This window comes from Lissotriton helveticus, chromosome 5_1 (genome assembly GCF_964261635.1).
Source record: "Lissotriton helveticus chromosome 5_1, aLisHel1.1, whole genome shotgun sequence".
Lineage (NCBI taxonomy): Eukaryota > Metazoa > Chordata > Amphibia > Caudata > Salamandridae > Lissotriton > Lissotriton helveticus.
Window position 1 is genome coordinate 1761870140 of NC_136065.1, and position 22709 is coordinate 1761892848.

The window sequence follows — 22709 nt, forward strand, 5'->3', positions numbered from 1 at the left end:
ACGACAAATACCACTATCACCAATACCACCACCACCAATACCAATACCACCAGCAATCCCACCACCAATACCACCTCCAATACCACTACCATCACCAATACCACCACCATCACCAATCCAACCACTACCAATACCACCACCAATGCCACCACCACCACAAATACCACCAATACCAACACCACCAATACCACCACAATCAATGCCACTAATACCACCAATTAAAGCACCACCATCAATACCACCACCACTAACATCACCATCACCACCAATAAAACCACCACCAAAACCACCACCACTAATACCAATACCATCACCATTACCACCACCAATACCAACACCACCACCAATACCACTGCCAATGCCAAAACCACCAACAATACCAACACCACTAATACCAATAACACCAAAACCAATACCAACACCACAAATACCACTATCACCAATACCACCTCCACCAATACCAATCCCACCACCAGCAATCCCACCACCAATACCACCTCCAATACCACTACCATCACCAATACCACCACCATCACCAATCCAACCACAACCAATACCACCACCAATGCCACCACCACCACAAATACCATCAATTCCACCACCGCCAATACCACCACTAATACCACCAATACCAATACCAACACCACCAGGACCACCACTAATACCATCACCAATACCAACACTAATACCACCTCCACCAATATCACCACTACCAACACCCCTAAATCCACCACCATCAATAACACCACCAATACCATCACTACCAATACCACCACCACCAATCCACAACCACCAATACAAGCACCAAACCAACACCAGCAATACCAATACCACCACCACCAATACCACAACCAGCAATAGCACCACCACCAAAACCACCACTACTAATACCACCACGAATACCACCATCACCACTATCACCACCAATACCACCGCCAATACCACCACCACCAATACAACTGCAAATGCCAATACCACCACCAATAACACTACCACCACCACCATAGCACTACCACCAATACCACCAACACCAATTCCACCACAACCAAGACCAATAACATCTCCACCAATACAACTACCACCAATACCACCCCCACTAATACGCCACCATCAAGACCCCCATCAATACCACCATCACCACCATTACAAACACCAGCAATACCACCACCATCACTAATACAACCACCACCAATACCACCACCAATGTCACCACTACCACAAATACTACCAATACCACCAACACTAATCAGCCACCAATACGACCACCACCAATACCACCATGGGATTAGTTGTTTTCTGGAAGCCACGCCACTTACCTCGGACATTCTGTGATCCAGCCTGCTGTGCCGCTGCTGCTCGCCGGACCCGCTGCGCGGGTCCCGCTTCGCGGTTACAGCGGCTGTTGATTGATTGAAAGGGGCATCACCTGGTGACCGGCAGGGCTGCGAGGGAACAGCGGGTGGACTCCACGGACCAGGAGTCCCCGCGCGCCCGTTCCCAGCTGGGCTCCTCTCCCTGCCGGCCCCGCCCCCATCACTGCAAGCTTAAGAGGCTCCCTGCCCTTTCATCGGCGGATTAGTTGTTTTCTGGAAGCCACGCCACTTACCTCGGACATTCTGTGATCCAGCCTGCTGAGCCGCTGCTGCTCGCCGGACCCGCTGTGCGGGTCCCGCTTCGCGGTTACAGCGGCTGTTGATTGATTGAAAGGGGCATCACCTGGTGACCGGCAGGGCTGCGAGGGAACAGCGGGTGGACTCCACGGACCAGGAGTCCCCGCGCGCCCATTCCCAGCTGGGCTCCTCTCCCTGCCGGCCCCGCCCCCATCACTGCAAGCTTAAGAGGCTCCCTGCCCTTTCATCGGCGGATTAGTTGTTTTCTGGAAGCCACGCCACTTACCTCGGACATTCTGTGATCCAGCCTGCTGAGCCGCTGCTGCTCGCCGGACCCGCTGCGCGGGTCCCGCTTCGCGGTTACAGCGGCTGTTGATTGATTGAAAGGGGCATCACCTGGTGACCGGCAGGGCTGCGAGGGAATAGCGGGTGGACTCCACGGACCAGGAGTCCCCGCGCGCCCGTTCCCAGCTGGGCTCCTCTCCCTGCCGGCCCCGCTCCCATCACTGCAAGCTTAAGAGGCTCCCTGCCCTTTCATCGGCGGATTAGTTGTTTTCTGGAAGCCACGCCACTTACCTCGGACATTCTGTGATCCAGCCTGCTGAGCCGCTGCTGCTCGCCGGACCCGCTGCGCGGGTCCCGCTTCGCGGTTACAGCGGCTGTTGATTGATTGAAAGGGGCATCACCTGGTGAACGGCAGGGCTGCGAGGGAACAGCGGGTGGACTCCACGGACCAGGAGTCCCCGCGCGCCCGTTCCCAGCTGGGCTCCTCTCCCTGCCGGCCCCGCCCCCTTGGTGACTCAAGCTCACCTACAAAGAGGAGTGGACATACCCGCTGCGCGGGAGCTCGCGGGAGGGCGCCGGGAGAAGCCCGGGACAAGGGCGGGACCGTCTGTGGCCGTCCGGGGCCTCAGGAGGCCGGGCTGGGCCACCCCCCTTACCAACGACCCATAGTATCTTCTCCAGTAAGTGACATTGACACGTTGGTTTTGATTGGTGATGACTATGGCAATGTCTACATCGACAAGTTCTGCTACTAGCCACTTGATAACTCCCCCGGTTGAGTCTGGTCCACCAGCAATTGGCCCCCTAGATAAATTCTTTTTTAATCGTTCATTGTCAATTGATAAAGAGCTATCCCTGGCAGAGAGGCGCGCAGAGCGTAGATTATCTATAGAATTACTTAAGAATTCTATGGATAAGCTTCCAACTCTAGCGTACCCCACCCTGGTAACCCCTTTATCATCAGTGAACCTCCCTGTTGCAAACGAACATTTTGAGGGTCAAGCACAAATAACAAACAAGGACGTTGTGACAGAATTGAATAATCCTTGTGGGAGTAATATCCAATCTATATCGCTCCCTGATTCTGGTGCTCAGGTTACATCGGCCCAACCTAAGCTTGGGTCTAAAAGGAAAAGACCAGCCCCAGTAAGAAAATGTAAAATGGTGGCCAAACCCCCTCAAAAGCACAGGAAGCTACACAAATCCGTGAACATTGGAGAGGTCGTCACTGAAGAAACTTAAAGTACAGAAAGTGTCTCACACACCAATCTTGCCCCTTTGGACAGCCAAGACACAGAAGACAACTCTTGTACTGACTCCACTGTACCAAATAATGAAAATGTGGTATCACTTGTAAATGTGCTCCCTGAGTTGGAAAAATTACTTAGATCATTGCTTACCCCTATTGAGGATAGAATTGCCAAGCTTACAGATAGGCTAAATCATTTCGAGCAGACAACATTAGACAATTTCTACTCCACAAAATCGCTGATTAAAGCGAACACTGGGGTGGATGCAGGTGCAAAGTCTCAGGTCCTTAGTAACCCTGTTACCCAGGATAAGGGAAGAAGGCCCCAAAATAACTCTCCTTTACCTCCCAAGCAAAGCAATCTTACAGCCAAAACAACTGTAAAACCCGCAGATAGATCTGACAGAGCGAAAGTAGGTTCTGTTTTATCTCAGCCGACCACTATGCACCCCACACAGTCCACAATTCCCCAGATACAAAATCCTCCAATCACTAAGAGTGCTGAGGCTACAGCTTGTCCCCAAGTGGACAAAGCACTAACAATTGCAAAAGCAACTAATAACATACAGATAGCCTCAAACATTCCGGCGGGAGGGAACAGGGCTAATGTATGCCCGCTGGTAGATAAAACTCTAGTACCGACCCAATCAAAAAACAAACAACAGGCGTTGAAGCCTTCCTCCCAACCCGTCCCCCAAGCTCCTAAATCAATCCCACCGCCCTTGGTAAAGCCACCTCACAGAAAACCCCCAATTAATCTCACTCCAGATTCCTTCCCCTACGTAGCAGTTCTTATAAATGTACCACCATTACCCTCAGGACAGAGAGAAACTTTCCAGACGCTTAAAAACAAGATCATGCACTGGTTAAAGGAAAATCGTCCTCTGCCTGGTGACATCGACGGGTTAATCATAGGGGTAAGGAGAATAGACTGGATGGGATACACACCGAAAACCTTGGGTGGGGACTGTATAGTGGTTAATTTCCAAGATCCAAGGGTGGCGGGATGGATAACTAGGCAGGGATGGGGAACAAACAAGGGAGGTATTGGAATTGTGGACCTTACCTTTTTTTACCCCCGACCAGCTAGCGTAACGACTAGCTTGCTCAATGAACCCCTAATCCCCCCTACTGTATCATGGCCAGTCAATTCTTTACCACCTCCTCCAGTTGGTCATAACCATACCACATACATAAATTACAACTCTCATGTAGGATGGCAGGACCCTGGATGGGGATATTGACAAACCAGCACAGTTAGGAAATGTGGGAATAATAACGAGCCAAAAGGGGTTTGTGATGTTTGTGTTGATACTATAGTTACAAACCTAACGGTTAATAATATTGAGACGGGGAGTTTGGCTGAAGAAGGTGGTTCTAGACTGGGAATTTTAAACACCAATGTTATGACACCACCCTCAATGACAGTTAACACGATTGTAGATCCCATAGATGATCGGGAAAGGCCGATTAATTCTACTGAAAGTCCAATGACATCTCAAGCATTTCCAAGCACCAACACTCTTGATGGTTTTGTGGCTAGCATTGGTACGCTTTTATCCTGGAATGTTGCGGGGTTGGGCAGTAAGTTGGATTCCCAATCCTGGGTGAACTATATAAGTGGGTATGATATCTGCTGTTTTCAAGAAACCTGGGCTTGCGATCCCCTTTTTTGTTTTGGTTATTTAAACTATTGTATACCAGCACAAAAAGGTGGAAGAGGGCGGCCAAAGGGAGGCCTCACTGTATGGGTCAAACAGGATTTGCACATTAACATCAAAATGTTGGACCTGGGAAGTAGTGATTTACAAGTATTAAGAATCTCCACAGGCAAGGGTCCACCAATAGATTTGTATAATGTCTATGCGAGAGGTAACAATGTAACTAACTCACCCACCATAGAGCTGTTATCTGCTGCCATAGAGGCCAAGTCCCAAGAAAGTATGATGATAATAGCAGGAGACCTCAACAGGACTTTTGAACCCTTGGACTGTACAAATGACCCCCTGGGGAATGAAGAGGACAATCTCTGGGGAGTACCCTCTCTATGTTTAAAACCTGTTAAGAGATGGACAAAAGAGATTTTATTATTGAATGGAATTTGTATGGAACACGGTTTAAGAGCACTTAACGGGAGGACACCAGGGGACAAGGAGGGCGGCTACACTTTTGATAACGGTACCAGCAGGAGCAGAATTGACTACATATTGTGTAGTCTCCAGCTGTGGAAGGGGGTTGTTGACATGACTATTAGGCCCCGGGTTGAAAGTGATCACAACCCCCTCTGTGTGACTCATAGGTGGTGGAACGCTGGTGTGGGAAACTCTTTTGAAACAAATGATGATATCCCGGTCATGAGTAACGATGAACGCAGGTTAAAATGGCCAAAGGTATTGGCAAATGAGGCTACTATGACCTATATCAATAATGTGGTTGATAGTGCAATTTCCGCGATGGAAGCAGCGGTTCCAGTGGTTCCAGGGTATAGTGGTATCACCGAAATCCACAACAAGTTATTCTCCTTCCTAAGACCATGCTTTTTCATCAAAAACAGGAAAGGGAAGAAAGCTAAAGATGTGGGAAGGTGGTTTGATAGTCAATGTAGATTGGCACGACTTGAACTGGGACAAGCCATAAGGAATAGGGACCGTGCTGCAGTAATAGAGAATAGGAAACTGTACAAAAGGGCCATTCATCGAGCTAAAAAGAAATGGGATGAAGACCATTGGGCCGAATTAAAAGAGGCTTCAGGTAACAAAGACTCCAGGACATTTTGGAAAATCATTAAGTGGGGCAGAGGAGCTGGCCCTGCGAAGCCAGATAACAATGTAGCAGAAGATGCTTGGGTTGATTATTTTAGACCACAGTATGCTGAAGTCAACCACCCTGTGGTGGCGGACAGTATAATACCAGTTTATGCAACCGATGATCTGTTTTCCCTTAGAGAAGCGGAAATTGCCATTAGTACCGCGAAATGTGGGAGGGCGCCAGGGCCAGACGGGATTCCCCCTGATATTTTTAAATACGATGTGATTAGATGGGCGAGGTATACCTTCCTTGTAGCAAATGCCCTAGCGAAGGGGGAAGTGGTCCCAGACCTCTGGAAAGGCGCAACCATTATCCCCATACACAAGAAGGGTGACCGTTCACTGCCTGCTAATTATAGGCCTATAAGCTTAATAGCTACCATGCAGAAGGTAGTTGGGAGAATGGTAACAAACCAGCTTATGGACTGGGTTGACGATAACAACGCCCTTTCTCCATACCAAGCTGGATTCAGGCGAGCAACCAGTACCATTGACCAGGTCTTCCGCTTCACCATATTGCGGTGGAAGACTGTTGTACTGGGAAGGGGCTGCCTGTATGTCGCGTTTGTCGACCTGCGGGCGGCATTCGACCTAGTCCCCCGGTTTAAGTTATGGTTGGTTCTGCAAAAGATGGGGATTCCTGCAGATCTGCTTACACTAATCATGCGATTGCACGAATCCAACTTTGCAAGAGTCCAGTGGGGTGGAAGCGGGGAGACAACCACGGATTTCCCAGTGGAAAGGGGCGTCCGGCAAGGCTGTTCCATGGCCCCTTTACTTTTCTCGTTATTTATTAACGGGATTGTTGAGAGAATGTTGAAGGCTAGTGTAGACGCCCCGTCGTTAGCGGACACCAGGGTTCCGATCCTGATGTTCGCTGACGACACTCTTATCTTGTCCAAGACCCCTATGGGGCTACAACGTGCACTAAACATTTTCGATGCTTTTTGCACTGAACATGGGCTAGAAGTGAACGTGGGAAAAACAAAATTAATGGCCTTCTCCCCAGGTCGTAGGAATTACCCTAAGGTAACCTTAAATAACAGCAGGTTAGATACTGTCGCAGAATTTACGTACCTGGGAGTACAGATCGCAGAGGGCACTGGCTGGACGCATCATGTGGATAAAGTGGTCTTAAAACACCAGCAGCTCTCAGGTGCTTTAAGGGGTGAACACCGTAAATCTAAGACAAAGCCTATAAAACCCGCACTTATGGTGTATGACGCGAAGGTCTTGGGTGCCACATTATATGGCGCGGAGTTATGGGCTTGGGATAGTCTTGCGGCTCTACAGACTTCTGAGAATAAGTTTTTGCGAGGGATCACAGGACTCCCACAGAGCACCCCCTTAACCCCACTGTTTCTGGAGCTGGGTAGGCGTTCTATTGCCGACAGAGCCCGATTGCGCCCAGTGCTTTACTGGAGACGCCTCTGGACGACTCCAGAAATAAGACAATATGCGGAGGGTTTTCTATGGATAATTCAGGAAGATATCTTCCACAAGATAAAATGGCTAAAACATCTGAAGTCCATGTTAGTTAACTTAGGGTTTTCAAATCTTTGGAATAACCCTGTGGGAGAGATCTTCCCTAGCAAAGAAGCCCTCAAAGAACAATATTGGGATTGGGTGGGTGGCAAGCTGCTGAAAGACACCAGGGCCGACTCTATGTCTGGTCGTTTCCTGGAGATAAAAATCTTTCCTGCCCTAGAAAACTACTGGGATAACATCACGGTACCAATGGACAGGAAACTCGTCTTTCAGTTAAGATCTGGATCTATCCCCCTGAAGAAAATGACAGCTGGCTGGTACAGACCGACCAATAACTTATGTCCAGCATGTGAAAATGCCGAGGAGAGCATAGGCCATTTCCTATTTGTATGTCAAGCTTACTCAAAACCGAGGAGAAAATGGCTCACGCCGGTATGTAAAAACCTGGGGACACGCGACAGCGCTGTGGCTTTAAGAATCTTATGTACAACAACTCAGGATTCGATAGTTATAGGGGTAGCCAAATACCTGGGCTGGGCTTGGGCAATTAGACGACGGTCTCTGGGGGGAATTAGGTAATCAGGTATTTCTTTTAATTACGATTTATGTAATATTATTTTCACAAATGGTTTTTGTATGTAAACATTGTATGAGCTGCACTCTATGTTTAATGAAATTTTTTACCTGTAATCATGTAATATTGTGTAATTGTTTTAAATTCTATGTGCTTTTATGAGAATTGTCTCGAATAAAGCTTATACAAACAAACAAATACCACCATGAATACCATCAATAGTCAATACCACCACCACCAATACCACCACCACCAATACCATCAATACCACCACCACCACCACCCACAATACCATCAATACCACCACCAATACCATCACAACCAATACCACCATCACCAATATCACAACCACCAATACCACCACCACCAATACCACCACCAACAATACCAATACCACTACCACAATCAATGCCACTAATACCACCAATACCACAAGCAATTAAAGCACCACCAACAATACCACCAATACCACCACTAATACCACCACCACCACCAATAACACCATCACCACCAATACCATCACCAATAAAACCACCAATACCACCACCACCAATACCAATACCACCACAAATACCCCCACCACTAATACCACCCCAGAACTACTGGCAATGCTAATAACACCACCAATACCACAGCCACCAATAACAATACCACCACCATCAATACCACTATCACCAATACCACCACTACCACTCCTACCAATACCACCACCACCAATACCAAAACCACCCCCACCAATACCAACACAATCAATGCCACTAATACCACCAATACCACCACCAATTAAAGCACCACCATCAAAACCACCACCGCCAATACCACCACCACCACCAATACCACCACTAACATCACCACCACCACCAATACAACCACCACCAATACCACCCCCATCATTACGCCACCATCAAGACCCCCATCAATAGCACCACCTCCACCAATACAACCACTACCAATACCACCACCATCACCAATACAACCACCACCAATGCCACCACCAATGTCACCACTACCACAAATACTACCAATACCATCAACACCAATCAGCCACCAATACCACCACCACAACCACCCAAAATACCATCAATACCACCACAAATACCATCAATACCACCTCCACCAATATCACCACCACCAACACCATCAATACCACCACCAATACCACCACAACCAATACCACCACCACCAATACCACAACCACCAATACCACCACCAACAATACCACCACCGCCTATAGCAACTCCAATCCTCCACCACCATCAATACAACCACCAATATCACCACCACCAATACCAATACCATCACCACCAACACCACCACAATCAATGCCACTAACACCACCAATACCACAACCAATAAAAGTACCACCACCACCAACATTACCACCACCACCACCAATACCACCACTAATACCACCACCACCACCAATACCACCATCACCACCAATACCATCACCAATAAAACCAGCAATATCACCACCACTAGTACCACCCCAATACTACTGGCAATGCCAATGCCACCACCAATACCACCACCACTAATAACAATACCACCACCACCAATACCACCACCACCAATACCACTATCACCAATACCACCACTACCACTCCTACCAAAACCACCTCCACCAATAGCACCACCATCAATGCCACTAATACCACCAATACCACCACCAATTAAAGCACCACCATCAATACCACCATCACCAATACCATCACCACCAGCAATACCACCGCTAACATCACCACCAATACCACCACCACCAAAACCTTCACCACTAATACCAATCCCATCACCAATACCACCACCAACACCAATACCACTGCCAATGCAATACAACCACCAATACCACCACCACTAATACCAATACCACCACCACCAATACCACCAATACAACTACCACCACCACCAATACCACCACCACCAATACCACCACCACCATTACTACCACCACCATTACTACCACCACCACCAAATACCACAGAGGCTACAAATACCCCACCACCAATACAACCACCACCACCATCAATACCACCACCACCATTACTACCACCACCACCAATACCACCACCAATACCACAGCCACCACAAATACCCCACCACCAATACCACCACCACCACCAATACCAATACCACCACCAAAACCACCACCACCAATATATATTTATATATATATATATATATATATATATATATATATATATATATATATATATATATATATATATATATATATATATATATATATATTTATTCACTGAAAAAACATAGGTTTCAGGCACATTAAATTTAGAAATTAGCATTCAAAAAACCTTGGAAATTCACTGAAAAAACCATAGGTTTCAGGGACGTTATAGTTAGTTGAACATTTCACTCATACAAAAAGATAGAAATTCCCCTGTTATAGTTAGTTGAGCTAACTATAACTTGTGACCCCGCAATGCACTGCTGATGACATTACAGATTACATCATTCATGACTTGGTCAGTGACATCACTGATGACATCACTGATGACATCTCATATGACATCATCTAGTGAATGTGTGATTCTATAAAATGTAGACATGTTTTATATATATATGCCATGGTGTATTGAAGAATGAATGGGTGTATAAGAGTCAGGATGGATGATTAAGTAGGTGTGTGACTGACTGTATAAGTGAGTGATTAATTGTGTCTTACTACATGCATGTGTTAGTGACTGATACAGACATTCACACACTTTAGGATGTCAGTTGTTGTGTAAGCGTTTGCATGCTTTGGTTAGCAGCTAAATGAGGATCTATATCAGCTATTGATTGCTTGTCTGATTATCTGTATGGGTGCCTGAGTGTCTGTGTGGGTGGGTGAGGGGTGTGACTCTGTGCATACATATGTGAGCGGATATTTCACAGGGTATATGTGTTCAAGTCATTATCTGTGAAGGGCTCTATGGCTGGGTGAGTGTGTGTTTGAGTGTCTTGGTGAGTGAATGGACGCCTCAGCGGGACATGTATGAGTAACTGCTTATGTAAAAGGCAATATATATGAATGTTGGAGTGTATAAATGAGCATATATGAGAGTGAGTCATTCTGAGAGTGCCTGTATGGATCAGTGTGCTTCTATTAGGTATTGTATTAAAGTGTAAGTATGTGTTAGTACAATTTAAAAAAGTGAGGTGGTATGAGTATAACTGTACAGGTGAGTAAATAAAAGTGTGATTGATTATTTCCATGACTGACTAGGTGTGTGAATAACTCTATCAATGAGAGGCGGTGTGTGAGTGTCTGTATAGATATGCCAGTGTATATGATAATGCTGTATTGATGGCTGACTGTATGTATGAGTGACTGTATGGGTGAATGAGTGGATGTGTGTATAGACCTACAAATTAGTGAGTGGATATGTACTAACTGGTTTTGGTGTGTTAATGGTTTCAAAAATTATATACTGTATTTAAGAGTGGGTGAATCAAGTGTTATAATAGGGTCTGATGGGGTGCATCAGATTTTCTATGGTAGAACCACGCTTGCCAAAGTGAAAAATGACAATCTCAGGAGCTCCTCCTGTGAAATCTGCCTGTAGTTCAGTGGAGCAAGGTGCCGGTGGAGCAAAACTGGCATTGCAATACCCAACCTGATGCAAACAACACGCGCTCTCAGGTTCCAAGGAAAAGAAGGATTTATTACTCAGATTTGAGTAATAAATCTTTCCTTTCCTTGGAAACTGAGAGCATGTGTTATTTGCATCCGGTTGTATATATCTATATATATATTCACTGAAAAAAATCGTAGGTTTCAGGTATGTCATAGTTAGAAATTAGCATTTAAAAACCCTTAGAAATTCACAGAAAAAACCATAGGTTTCAGGGACGTTATAGTTAGATTGACATTTCACTCATACAAAAAGATAGAAATTCCCCTGTTATAGGTGGTTTAGCTAACTGTAACTCACGCCCCCGCAATGCACTGCTGATGACATCACATATTACATCATTCATGACATGGTCAGTGACATCACTGATAACATCTCAAATGACATCACTGATGACATCATTCAGTGAATGTGTGTTTCTATAAAATGTAAACATGTATATATATATATTACCTACTGGCGGTCGCCAGTAGGTATATATAGTTAGGATTTTTTCTCTATGGGATTTTTGAAAATTCTATGTCTAATAACTTTGGCGTTTGTGGACGGAATTGGCTGAAATTTTTAGGAAAATGGAACATTTTGTTTCTGAGCAGCCCCTGGAAATTTGGGGGGGGGTTCGTCAAGGGGGGGCCGAGAAAAAAGGGGGGTCCCAAAACGTGTTTTTAACATTGAGTTTTCCATAGGGCGGTTGGCCTCACTTTTAGCCCGAACGGCTGAATGGATTTGCACGAAACTTGGCAAAATTGTAGGGACTGGTAGCCCGATGTGCCTTTGCTAGGTCTCAATATATGTGCTCCAGTGGATTTTGAGAAATTAACGTTCAAAAAAAGATATATATCTGTAACAGCGGACCGGGCAGCGTTCCAGTTCGCGTACTTTTCGCGGTACGGAGCTTTGTGAAGCGAAGCTGATTGATTCTCCGGCGTCTGTAAACATTCCAAACAGTCCGTAGCAGCCGCCATCTTGTCTCTCGGTAGGATCGAGAGACAAGAGGAGGCCAAAGCGAAGGGGCAAATGACCATAAGGGGGCATAGTAGATCCTCGCTGACCCCCTAGGTTTGATGTGGAGGTTTTAAAAGGGCCCCGCGGGGCAAAAAAAAAAAATAATAATAATAATCGAACGGCTGAATGGATTTGCACGAAACTTGGCAAAATATTAGGGACTGGTAGCCCGATGTGCCTTTGCTAGGTTTCAATATATGTGCTCCAGTGGATTTTGAGAAATTAACGTTCAAAAAAAGATATATATCTGTAACAGCGCTCCGCTTCGCGTACTTTTCGCGTTACGGAGCTTTGCGAAGCTGATTGGTTCTCCGGCGTCTGAAAACATTCCAAACAGTCCATAGCGGCGCCATCTTGTCTCTCGGTAGGATCGAGAGACAAGAGGAGGCCAAAGCGAAGGGGCAAATAACCATAAGGGGGCATAGTAGATCCTCCCTGACCTCTTAGGTTTGATGTACCATTTTGCCAAGTTTGGTGTAATTCCGTTCAGCCATTCAGGCTGTAGACGTATCTAAATGTCCTATGGAAAATTGCATGGGGAAAACACATTTGAAAGTGTTGAAATTTAGAACCAATTAAAATGTTACTTTGGTTTTGTATTTGTGTGTGATGAAAGTTAATTGGTTATGTATATATCTAAAATGAGAGGAAACCACAGCCATTTTGTGATACTACTGTCTGAGGTACATTTGTGAGGAATTTTTGGTGCTCAATTTCTGGTGTTTGGTTTACACAGTACTAACACTTCTCCTACTTTTAAAAAGGTGAGTTGTTAATTTGTAAGGGGAACTATGTTGTACACTTTAAGATAATTTGAAAAATGTTTTCTGTTATTTATTTACAGTCCTTCTGTTATACTAAATACTTGATAAAGTTAGTTTTATATTATGTATTACTAAAAACAATAAATGAAAGTGATTATTTTTTTCTGCAATTTACAGCAAGCAATTTCAAAATAAAATGGCTCACAATGAAGAGACCGTGGCAATTTCTTTTGAATTATCCACTACATTTATTGAAATTGACAGCACCAATAATGAAATATTCTCACAAGGAGGAGATGACTTGAATGATTTTTTTGATCAATCTCTTGATGGCGAATTTATCGAATGTTTGGAGACCATAGAGTTACAAGAATCATCATTGCAGACTTTTCATGAGGAGATTCCAGATGAGATGATTGAAGAGGAAATTCCTGATGAGGACATGTTACTAGTTCTTTCAAATTTTGAAAATTCAGAAGAATAAATTTATATTTAGAAATACAAAAATTGTTTGAGACATTATTCATTTTTATTTTTAATTTATGAGGTTGTAGCGAAGTGATTGTAGTATAAAATGAGACTTATAGTATAGAGTGCAACATTTTTATGTTACATGGTAAGTTTACTCATATTTACTTCCCTTCTCCCACTATATTATCTCCAATGTGTATTTGACATCTCTTCTTCATCTCCGGCCTCCTTTCTCTCACTGTCTGTCTCTGATGCATCTTATCGCTGCCATTTTGTGTAATTACAGAAGAGAGTAAAATAAAATAGTTCGGAACGTGAAAAGGGGGCAAAGTAGAGTACCCCTCACCCCCTAGGCCTTCTCAGGCGGTCCCAAAAGGATCAGTTTCTGCTTTCCTGAGAGATTATGGTATGAGTTCCATATACCACAATAACTTGCATTACAACATGCAAGATATCTATCTCCTATTACCAACTTTTGGAGATATTCGCGCTAAGCGCGAATATCTCCAAAAACTAACACCTGCCCTGAGCAGTTCTTAGCCATGTTATCCAATGGGAGGTGGATAACATGGCTAAGAGCATTAGCTCGGTAATGCATGAATATCGCTGACTTTTTAGCGATATTCATGCATTGCGGCCGTTTTTTATCGCATTTGCGATAAACCTTGATAATAGCAAGGTTTATCTTCGATAATTTCTGACGATGCTTAGCGGGAAAAAATTCGTTGCTAAGCATCGTTAGCGATAAATATCGCTTAACTTTGGCAATATGCACCAACGTCTGTTAACGTTCGATTCGAAGGAAATGAGGAAGTGTTGAAAAACATTGTCTGCGCCATCTTGTCTTTTTTGAAATGCCACACTTTTGTTGTGCACGGCAGCCATTTTAGATGCCTTGACCAGACCCACTCTCTGCACGCTGTCGATTCGTAGCATGGCTCCCCACCCTCGCAAGCATCTTCCCCAGGCACTGCTCACCCCCGCTCTCTGTCTTATGCATGGGCAATAAACCTCCCCCCATCTGCGCTGCTCTTCCCTGAGAATCACACTCTGTGCCCGCCCGACACCTCCCTTTCGCCCTATTCACTACCGCACCCTCTGACACTCCTCTTCCTCTGTGTCCGATTGTCCAGGCCGGTCCTAGGCTATCAGCTAGCCCTGCAGATGTAGTTTATGGCCCCAGCTGTAAAGAATCACCCCTCTTCAAAGGAGTTATAGTAGATCAAGGCCCACACCCGATGAGATCCGTCACACCACACGTGTTCATACTATCTGAAAACCATCCTGTATTGTGATTGGGGAGGGGACCGAGCCTGAAGCGGAAGATTCCAGGGATGACTCTTTGTACATCAAAGTTTTTACAATTATGTGTCACATTAAAAATATATAGCACTCCAACAAAGTAGTAGGAATATAAAACTTTAATAACTTATAAATATATACAACAAAACAAAAACAGTAAAAACATTTAAACAACGAAGAGACCGTGGCAATTTCTTTTGAATTATCCACTACATTTATTGAAATTGACAGCACCAATAATGAAATATTCTCACAAGGAGGAGATGACTTGAATGATTTTTTGATCAATGTCTTGATGGCGAATTTATCGAATGTTTGGAGACCATAGAGTTACAAGAATCATCATTGCAGACTTTTCATGAGGAAATTCCTGATGAGATGATTGAAGAGGAAATTCCTGATGAGGACATGTTACTAGTTCTTTCAAATTATGAAAATTCAGAAGATGTTGCCTGGGTGCCGCACTGATTTGGGTATCCGGCGTGGGGCGTCCCGGGGGGTGGGTTGTCAGTAGCGGTCTGTTGTGCGAATAGTTCCAAGGCAGCAGAACGCGCTGAAATCTGGATGTCACGACGGTGATGTTCAGTAAGTTGCCGCCCAGCAAATAACGGCGTGGGGCGCCGCGGGGGGGGGGGGATGAGGCAGTCCAAAGTTCCGTTAAAAGGGCAAAGGAAAGGATCGGTGGTTTGAACCATCAGTCAAAAAGGGGAGAGGGTGCAACAATTTTTCCTACCGGGTCACACTGTGCTTTCACCGGAACTGAGGTCTGCAGGATTCTAGTCATTCAAACTGAGGCTGGCGCCAGCATGGGAGCGCCGACGTCCCGCGGCTACAGTTTCGTCACTCCACGGGCGATCATGGCAGTCATTCCCCATCGGGGGTGTCTGCGGGGGTCGGGGACTCCCGCGCTCCTCTAGAATCTTCAAGGTCGTGGAGGACTACGGTGGTGGAGTCAACCAGTGACTGGGCCATTTCTTTATGCTGGGCCCGCTCTTGCCAGGTCGACCGCCATTTTGAGAGTTCGGTAGCTACTGGCGATCGCGGGGTCAAATGAGCGGACGGGCTCCACCCTGCCGGGCGAGACGTTGCAGCATCGCCACAGTGGAAGAACCCTTTTCCGGGCGCCTGGAGCGCTGAGGGTGCAGCTGGGAAGCCTCCACCTGGGGAGGCGGGAGAGGCCTGTTCGCACCGTCTCTCCCTCCCAGTGCACCCCACGGCGTCTCGCTTGAGATTTGTTATGGCCGGACCAGGCGATGAGGACGAGAGGGGGGGGGGGGTCGGAGGCACGTGCAAGACATCCCCCCCCAGGGTTGTTGCAGCAATTATTCAAGAAAGAAGAAATGTCCCGTCCGTCTTTGGGCCGGACCTCCGGTGGATGGCGGCCGGACGCCCTTTGCTCTGGCCCCATGAACGGGTTCCTTGGCTCATCGGCTGCAGCCGGATCCCGTCGGCCCCAGCCCCCGGCCGTTGGTGGCCGGACCGGGAGAGAGTGTGGAGGGACAACCTGCAACTCTCAAGGGCCACCGCGGCCGGACTGGGAGAGAGAGGGGAGGGTCGAGGACACGGACATTCCCCCCCCTGAAACTCTCCAGTGTTGTCAATCCCCCTGGCCGGGTCCCGCTGGCCTCGGCCTCTCCTCCGGCTACACCCTACGTGATGATCTCCTGGCCGAGGCGTGGCAGCAGGACCCGCCTTATATGTGTTGCTTCCGGCTGGGCGTAGCCGAAAACCTGTTGCCCTTTGGAAGTTTCTAGAATGGGGCGGATGTCTGCTGACTTCTATCTTTCCCAGTTTGCCGTTATTTGGCCGTGGCAGGCGGTGGGACAGACACGTTTTGGGGCAGTGAGGGGCGATGTTTTCAGGTTTCTTATTACGGGCTTACTTCTAACGTTTCTTGTTTCTAGGACAATAATAGGTTTTATCATTACGTATTGTTATCGTTTCTTTGTTTGTTATTTAATAAAAAGTTCATCAGTGGCCTACTGATTTTCGTTTTCCTATTCTTTTCTTTCCAGGTTGTTTCATGCTAAAGTTTCTGTTAACAGGATACAGTGATCACTTCGTTATTATTGCATATGTCCTTTTCACTAGGGGTGCTCTCTGGTCGGGCCAGATGACCTATCTCTAGTAAATGGTCCGGGTGAAACAGGTGCATCAATCAGTGGGGAGTAGATAGGCATGACAGATTACAACGGGGGAGAAAGGTCCGCATTACGTACCCTTTCACTACTTGCAAAGATTTTCCTACGTTTATTTGCAAACAGGGAATACCTCCAAAAAGAACTAATTCCCAAACAGTCAATGTTCGGACAATCAATCAATCAATGAGGAATGAAATAGGTACGACGTGTTAAAGGCTTGCGTTACCTACCCTTCACTATCTGCAAAGGGAGAGAGAATATTCCTATTCTTCCTCGTTTGCAGGCAGAGAAGATCCTTAAGAGAACCAACTTCGAACAATTCAATGCTCGATTCAAACAATCAACAAGGGGTACTGTGAACACAAATGAACGCCGCTTATGTACATACACATTGCTATTTTCAACAGGTTGTTCCTAATGTTTCTATTTTAGCGAGGTCAAAAAGAGATCCCATTAGTGGCCTACTGATTTTGCTCGATTCCTTTTGTTTTTTTACACGATTTTTCGCTATCTGCAAAGACTAAACAGAGTATTGCGACTCTGTGCTTGTTTGTAAATAGAGAATGAACCAAAGAGAACAATCAATCAAATGGAGAGAGAAGCAGGCACGACGGATTACAACGGGGGCAAAGGCCTGCGTTAACTACCCTTCACTATCTGCAAAGAGAGAGTACTCCTAATAGAAATGAGGGGTGGGGGGCAGCATTCAAAGCAGATCAGTGTGCATAAACACGAAAATGTTTTTACTTACCACGTACTTGACATTCGACAGCTTATGATATTTGCTATTAAAAAACCATTGAAATTCACTGAAAAAAACCATAGGTTATAGACCATATATAGTTAGGAATTAGCATTTACAAAACCTTGAAAATTCACTGAAAAAACCATAGGTTATAGACCATATATAGTTAGGAATTAGCATTTACAAAACCTTGAAAATTCACTAAAAAACCATAGGTTATAGACCATATATCGTTAGGAATTAGCATTTAAAAAACCTTATTTTACTCACACAAAACCATTGAAATTCCATATATAGTTAGTTGCACTAACTATATATCGCGCACCCGCAATCCACTGCTGATGATGTCACATATTACATCATTCATGACATGGTCAGTGACATCACTGATGACATCACTGATGACATCACTGATGACATCTCATTTGACATCATTCTTGTGCTAATACGATAAACCTCTTCAGACTCTAATATAACCTTAGATACACTCAGTGTATACAGACACTCACACACTGTCATTCATCCATGGAGTTACTCACACACCTAGTCAGTCATGCAAAGAAACAATCTCACCTCCATTTCCTCAACTATACAGTTATACACACCTTACTTATTCAAACATATACTAACACATATTTACTCTCTTATACAATCCCTGATACAAGTTCACAATGATCCATACAGCCACTCACACATTCAGTGGCTCTCATGCATGTTATTTATATATGCCAACTCTCACATGTACTGTGTTTTACATATGTACTTACTATGACATGTAGCATTGAGATATCCATTCACTCATCAATACACTCATGCACGCAGTCAACCGCCCATGTAGCTTTTTCCACATGCACTATTGAACTCATACACCTAGTGAATCAACTGCTCACACATCTATGCACAGAGTCACACACCTCCCAGCCACCCCCACACAAACTCAATCTCCCATACAAATACTTGGGCAACCAATCAATAACACATATAGCCTCTCGTATAGCTAATGATCAACACATGCAGCAGTTTACATCACAACAGACATACTGATGCACACATGCAGACAGTTTAGTCACTAACCCATGCATTTAGTACGACACATTTATTCACTCACTCATACAGTCAGTCACGCACCTACTAAATCCTTCATCCAGACACTTATACATCCACTCATTCTTCAATATATCAAACATATTTAAACTTTACAGAAACACACAGTCACTGGATGATGTCATCAGTGATGTCATCAGTGATGTCATTTGAGATGTCATCAGTGATGTCATTGACCATGTCATGAATGATGTAATATGTGACATCATCAGCAGTGGATTGCGGGTGCGCGATATATAGTTAGTGCAACTAACTATATATGGAATTTCAATGGTTTTGTGTGAGTAAAATAAGGTTTTTTAAATGCTAATTCCTAACGATATATGGTCTATAACCTATGGTTTTTTCAGTGAATTTTCAAGGTTTTGTAAATGCTAATTCCTAACTATATATGGTCTATAACCTATGTTTTTTTCAGTGAATTTTCAAGGTTTTGTAAATGCTAATTCCTAACTATATATGGTCTATAACCTATGGTTTTTTCAGTGAATATATATATATATATATATGCCAAGGTGTATTGAAGAATGAATGGGTTTATAAGTGTCAGGATGGATGATTAAGTACGTGTGTGACTGACTGTATAAGTGAGTGATTAATTGTGTCTTGCTTATTGCATGTGTTAGCGACTGATACAGACATTCACACACTTTAGGTTGTCATTTGCTGTGTAAGCGGTTGCATGCTTTGGTTAGCAGCTAAATGAGTATCTATATCAGCTATTGATTGCTTGTCTGATTATCTGTAATGGTGCCTGAGTGTCTCTGTGGGTGGGTGATGGGTGTGACTCTGTGCTTACATATGTGAGTGGATATTTCACTGAGTATATGTGTTCAAGTCTGTATCTGTGAAGAGCTCTATGGCTGGGTGAGTGTGTGTATGAGTGTCTTGGTGAGTGAATGTACGCCTCAGTGGCACATGTATGAGTAACTGCATAGGTAAAAGCAGTATATATGAATGTTGGAGTGTATAAATGAGTATGTGTGAGAGTGAGTGATTGAGAGAGTGCCTGTATGGATCAGTGTGTGCTTCTATTAGTTATTGTATTAAAGTGTAAGTATGTGTTAGTATATATTTAAATAAATGAAGTGGTATGAGTATAACTGTACAGGTGAGTAAATATAAGTGTGATTGATTATTTCCATGAATGACTAGCTGTGTGAATAACTCTATCAATGAAAGGTGGTGTGTGAGTGTCTGTATAGATATGTCAGTGTATATGATAATGCTGTATTGATGGCTGACTGTATGTATGAGTGACTGTATGGGTGAATGAGTGGATGTGTGTGTAGACCTACAAATTAGTGAGTGGATATGTACAAATTGGTATTGGAGTATTAATGGTTTCGAAAATTATAGACTGTATTTAAGAGTGGGTGTATCAAGTATTATATTAGGGTCTGATGAGGTGCATCAGATTTTCACGTGGATGATGTCATCAGAGATGTCATTTGAGATGTCATCAGTGATGTCACTGACCATGTCATGAATGATGTAATATGTGACGTCATCAGCAGTACATTTTGGGGGCGCGAGTTATAGTTAGCTTGGAGAATTTCTATTGTTTTGCATGAGTGAAATGTCAAACTATGATGTCCCTGAAACCTATGGTTTTTCGAGTGAATTTGTAAGGTTTTTTAAATGCTAATTTCTAACTATAATGTGCCTGAAACCTATGGTTTTTTCAGTGAATTTCTAAGGTTTTTAAATGCTAATTTCTAATTATAACATGTCAGAAACCTATGGTTTTTTCAGTGAATTTCAAAGGTTTTTTAAATGCTAATTTCTAACTATAACGTGCCTGAAACCTATCTTTTTGTTTAGTATTTTTAAATTATCATCCTATTCTCAAACTGGTCAAAGCTGCAAATCTCACCACTTTTCCATCTATACCTTCCGGCAAAAAAGATCGACACAAACGAGACCCACAACTAACGCTAATGATATGCAAAGTAAGCGTTCCCGTGGAAACTAAAACACCACTCCCTCATATTTTCAACAACCAGCCAAATCTGCAATGCAATCCAAAAACAGGCGATAGGCCGTGTTACCAGTAACAAATTAACATCAACTTTTAACTGGTGTAAGCAGGTCAACTATCTACTGCGTGAATTGGACCCAACTCACAGCCACATCTAAAGACCAACATGTGATAGAGGTACTGATCATGCAGCTCCGACTCCCAACAAGGCCACAACACCCAGCGCCACCACCACCATGACCTCCCCCCCCCGGACAACCCCCTCTACTACCACTGACGCAGCACAAAACAGGACAACAGACCATCCTAAAATGCCATGGCCCCTCAGCCACACAATAGCTGAATGTTGGGAGATGTGGCAACCAAGTTTGTGTGAAGGAGGCAAGTTGTGCATCAATAATAATGCACATAATGCCAACTGTACCGGTGATGTGCTGCACAGACCTCACTATGCAAAGCACAAACCTCTACATGTGCAGATATAGTATTGATACTTGTGGTGTAGTGCACAATGGACGCAACCATGTTGCCTTAGCGAGTGGGGAAGATCTCGGTCATGTTGCTGTGTTGTCCCCCCCTGGAAGCGAAGTGGACTAGTCCAACGTACGCCACTCCAGCGTAGGAGAATGAATAAATAGGCCAGGACCTGGGTGTGGTTAATTGTGGGAAGGCCAACGAATCTGCCGGAGTGGCGGCCCTCACCCTGGCACGTGGCTGCTGCCATGACTGCAGGCCTCCTCGACACAGGCCCCCTGTGAACCCAGCAGCACAGCACCGCAGACTTATGTCTGTACCGACTACTGCCTTCGATCTACATTGCGGACAGCAGGGTTCACAATTCAGATGCAGTGGTGATTGCAGATGACGCAGTCCAGTTCGCAAGACACGTTGCTCCCAGTGCGGCCCGCCCAGACCACGCATCATCGCAGGGTGCACACACGCTGTGTGCTTCAGGTGCTACTAACTCACTGCACCATAAGTTATCGCCACATAGCCTTATTAAGGCAGAATTCATTAAACAAAAGACATTGCTCCCAGTGCGGCACACCGGGACTAGTTATCATTGCAGGGTGCGCACACGCTGAGAGCTCCAGGTGCCGCTAACTGCGCAGCTCAACTCAAAGTCACGTTGCTGTGCACACATTCTGACCGCTGCCTCCGGCATACCCTGGGATTACCACGGTTCACAATTCAAGATTAGTAGCAACGCAAATTGTGTAATAGACGATAATGGTTTAAGGAGACTAAATTCTCCCAATCTTGCAGCTCAAGTCAATGTCACATACGTGTGGGCCTTTGCAGACCGCTGCCTCCTGTCGAAGGCCGGCGACACTTGGTGCCAACTAACCCTGTTCAACACAAGCCGATCCCACATGTGTAACTGTGTCCTGAGTCCTGAATGGCAGCAACCCCAACTTCGTCGCAACTACCATAGCACCAGACTCCCTTCAATCAGGGAGGGATATTTGTAACCCTGGGTAAAGCACTACGCTATGCTCGCGTAGTTTTGAAGTTTGTGTAACTTCGCACTACGCGAACTGCACGTAGCAC